Genomic DNA, 5,000 nt, shown 5'->3' with positions numbered 1-5,000 from the left:
CCTCTCTTGACCTCCCTTGACCTCTCTTGACCTCTCTTGACCTCCCTCGACCTCTCTTGACCTCCCTCGACCTCTCTTGACCTCTCTCGACCTCTCTTGACCTCCCTCGACCTCTCTCGACCTCTCTCGACCTCCCTCGGTCTCTCTCGGCCTCTCTCGACCTCTCTCGACCTCTCTCGACCTTCGTCCTTCGAAGAAAGAACAGGAGGTAGTAGAATAAATGAACTTCTGTATTAGGCCTCATTATAATTACAGCTACAGGGGTAGTCGACCACAGTCATTGGCGAGAGAGGGGCCAATGAACTGTGTCTGTGGGAGACAGATGTTGACAGCTTTCACCACACAGTTCCACGAGGATGAAATGTCGTTAAAAATAATAGTAGTACTAATAGTAGTAGTAGTAGTAGTAGAAGTAGGGCTCAGTCACTCCTATAATCTTCACGAATTCAGATGGGATGGGTCTAAAGGCAAAGGCATTCTACGCTCGTCTGGCAGAGGTGACGACAAAAGAAACAAACAAAAAGAAGCATTGTATCGTGGATGAGATGTAGACTCGTCCTCAACCTTAAGATCAGCCCTCCTATGCCTGAGAGGTACCAGGTCCCCACCACCCAAATCAGCGTATGTACAAAACCTCGATTTTGAGAAGACTGTAGTAAATAGTAGGACAGATGAATTTCTGTATTAGGCTTCATTTAAAGTGAAACAATACAAAATATAAAAAGGGTAGTAGACCACAGTCATTGGCGAGAGAGGAGCCAATGATCTGTGTCTGTGGAAGACAGATCCTGACTGCTTTCACCACACAGTTCCACGAGGATAGAGGTAAAAAAAAAAAAAAAAAAAAAAAAGAGGGAGAGAGAGAAAAGAGAGAGAGAAAGGGCACTATGATGCCATCCTCCTCAACTGGCCTTAAACACAGTTAAGTCCATTGAACGTGTCACTGCAGCAAACGTGCAACAAGGATTGCCACCGTTCTTTCTAACATCGCAAAGCTGCTGACGTCACAGTTGACCTAACATTGTCTAACTTTAGATAGAATAGAATCTATAGACAGAATCACCTTAGAGCTTCAATGTAGTGGTGTTCTTCAGATATTTTGTTCTGACTGAAAAGGAAACGATTTTGTTAATCACAGGAACAGACGAAGGAATCAATGAATGGGGATAGTTAGATAAACAGACAAAGAACAAGTAGATAGATACATAAATAAATGAATATATATATATATATATATATATGAATAAATAGATATATAAATGAATGAATAGATAAATAAATGAGTTGAATAAAAAAGAAATGATAAAGTAAACGAATAAAAAATGAAAAAAATCAACGAAACTAAAATATCCAGAGGGAGAATAGATATATGAATAAATAGATAAATGAATAAAGAAATAAATGACTAAATGAATAAAGAAAATAAACAAATGATGAAGTAAACGAATAAAGAATAAAACAAATTCAAGACAACCAAAGAGACGATAAAGTATATAAATAAAATCACATATTAAAAAAAAATTAAAATGGAATAAAATCAAATAATAACAATAATAACATGAACGACAGTAACGACAATAACAACAACAATAATAATAATAATAATGATAATAATAAAAAATCACAAAGAATACTCAATGAAAATAAATAACATCGCTGAAAAAATCACTGTGTACCAAAAACTGCATCACAAATATAACATGAACAGAAAATGTAAACACCGAATTAAAATTTGTAACCGTCAAATATTTTTCAATCTTTGAACATTTTGTTTGGGGCAATCGAGCAGTTTAATTATGGATTTATCTTGTAAGTTTTTAATACATTGGCACAAAGGATTTTGTCCTATCATATACAAATGCGTAGGTTAGTTTCATTTATTCACACACTGAAATATTATACATTTATGCATCAATGCATCTACGTATCCATGTATTCATACATTCATGCATATATACATCTGTGCGTCTATGGATATATATATAGATATATGTATACATATATATACCTTTGAATTGATACATCCATACATTTAGACATGTATATCCCAATATATCTTTACACCCATACATTCATACATCCATACAGTTGTGGATCTATATTATAAAGGATTACAAAGGCGGAGCATGCCGACAGAACACCTTTTGGTCCATAACTAGGTCGGATGCGAAAAAATATATATATAAATGATAAGAAAAATTGATAAAATATAAATAATAATAAGTAATATAATGCATAGGTATAGTTAAATGATAAACAAACAGGTAAATAGTAAATGATAATAAATTGACAGATAAATAATACATACATACATATACCAAGGCTTTTTCCCCCTTACAAGGGGGGTAGCCAAAAAGAAAAAGGCATAAAATCATTCCCACCCATTCCATCCCTGAATACACTCCACACCCCTCCACCCTCCCTCTTATCTTAGCACCTCCTAAAAGAGAAAAAAAGATAAATAATCATAAATGGAAATCAAGCAAATAATAAATAAACAGACAATAACGAAGAAATAATCAAATAATATAAAATAAATGGCAGTCATTACAGCATCTTGCTTAAATGTTTATCTAAACGAATCTTAAAGCTTCGAACTGAACTACATTGCACTGCCTCTGCAGTAAGTTTATTCCATTCATTAACTACACGGTTGGCGAAGTTGTTTCTACCCACTTCCAAATTAAATCTATTTCCTGACAGTTTGAGACCATTGTTTCTTGTCGGATTCTCATTCAGTGTAAGAACTTTGTCACTTCTGATGTTGTCAATTACCTTTAGAATCTTAAATACCTTTATCCCCATACATCCATATAGCCACACATCCATACCTCCAACTCCTCCCCTACCTCCTCCACCTCCTCCTTTTCCCTTTCCTCCTCCTCCTCCACAACCCATTCCTCCTCCTCCACCACCCCCTCCTCCTCCTACTCACCTAATATATAGATCCACATATTCATATATCTATGCCTTCATACATCCATACATAAAATTACATCTTCTCCTCCTCCTCCTCCTCCTCCTTGTACACACCCTTCCTCCCTTCCTACCCCTCCTCCTCCTACCCTCCTTCCTTTTCCCTTCCCTCCTCCTCCTCCTCCTCCTCCTTCTCCTCCTCCTTCTCCTCCTCCTACTCCTCCTCCTCCTCCTCATTGTACACACCCTTCCTCCCCCTCCCCCTCCCCCTCCTCCTCCTACCCTTCCTCATTCATTCTCCCTTCCCTCTTCCTCCTCCTTCTCCCTCTCCACATTCTCCTCCTTCTCCTCCACATCCTCCTCTTTCTCATCCTTCCCCCATTCTCTTCCTTCTCCCCCTCCTCCTTCTACGTACCCATTCTCCCCTCTTTCCTCCCCTTCTTCTCCTAATCTTCCTCCTTCCTTCTCCCCGTCTTCCTTCCTTCCACCTCCTTCTTCTACCCCTTCACCTCCACAACTTCCTTGTCCTCCTCCTCCTCTTTTCTTTCTTCCTCCCATCCTTTCCCTTTTCTTCTTCCTCATTCTCCTTCACCTCCTCTGCCGTCTTCCCCCTCATCTTCAAAATCTTTTCCCTTAAAACCTTCCCTCTTCCTCTTCCTCCTCCTCTTCCGTCCTCCCCCTTATCCCGCCCTCCACCTTCCCTCCTCCTCTTCCTCCTCCTCCTCTGTCCACCTTCCCTCTTCCTCTTCCTACTCCTCCTCCTCTTCCTCTGTCCTCCTCCTCCTCCGTCCTCCTCCCACCTCGCTCTCCACCTTCCCTCTTCCTCCTCCTCCTCCCCACCCCTCCCTCCACCTTCCCTCTTCCCCCTCCTCCTCCTCCTCCTCCCCCGTTCTCCCCCATCCTGCCCTCCATCTTCCCTCTTCCTCCTCCTCCTCCTCCTCCCCCACCTCGCCCTCTACCTTCACTCCTCCGTCCTCCTCCTCCTCCTCCCCCCCCCCACACCTCGCCCTCCTCCCTTCTTCCTATATTCGCCATCCTCTGGGGTTGCGCCTCATGGCTTCCTGAGAGCCTTCCAGGGCTTTGGAACGTCACCAGAACAAATGGGATGGGCCACAATAAAATTAGATTCACAGTGAGGGACTCTCGCTCTCACGCGCGTGCGTGCGCGTGAGACGGAAAAACACGTGTGGCGGAGTGTAGCGCGCGTGAGAACGCGTGAGAAAGCGGGAGTGCACGTGAGAGAGGAAGAGAGAGAGAGAGAGAGAGTGGAGAGTACGGTAGTGTGTAGGTTGAGTGGGTGAGTGCAGGTGAGTGCGGATAATAGAACGAGTGTGTGTAAGAATGAGAAAAAAAAAAAGAAAAAAAAGGGAGAGATTGAGATCACGAAAAACCGCGGAAAAGGGTGGAAGAGCACCTGGAAGCGCGTAAGGAGTGGCCCGTTGATCATGAAGGGTAGTGAAGAAGATGAAAAAGAATGCGAAGAAAATAAATAAGAAGAACGCGAAGAAGAACACGAAGAAGAACGCGAAGAAGATGAATATGAAGAACGCGAAGAAGAAGAAGAGGAAGAACGCGAAGAAGAAGAAGAACGCGAAGAAGAAGAACGCGAAGAAGAATGCGAAGAAAAAGAACGCGAAGAAGAACGCGAAGAAGAAGAAGAACGCGAAGAAGAAGAAGAACAACAACACCAACAACAATAACATAGCGCGAGAGAGTACGGAAGTGAGTTAAAAAAAAAAAAAAAAAAAAAGAGAGAGAGAAACATTAAACTTTCTTTGATACCTTCTAACACCATCCTATCGTCACCTAACCATCGCATTAATGATAGCCCGAAGGACGCGTCCTTAAACTAATTGGACTTCGGAATGGCTAATATAACAAAGAAGACAAAAGTAATCGAGGCTGATTACCAGGCAATGTCTGTCACAGAAGGACATGATTTGAATAGAATGGTCCACATCATCTTAAAGACATCCCCCCCCAAAATTTATATATATATATATATATATATATATATGTATATATATATGTGTGTGTGTGTGTGTGTGTATACATATATATATATACATATATACATATACATG

The sequence above is a fragment of the Oratosquilla oratoria genome, chromosome 18, assembly GCF_046742065.1.
Source record: "Oratosquilla oratoria isolate Oo_2021 chromosome 18, ASM4674206v1, whole genome shotgun sequence".
In the NCBI taxonomy this organism is placed as follows: domain Eukaryota; kingdom Metazoa; phylum Arthropoda; class Malacostraca; order Stomatopoda; family Squillidae; genus Oratosquilla; species Oratosquilla oratoria.
This window is presented reverse-complemented; position numbering follows the sequence as displayed.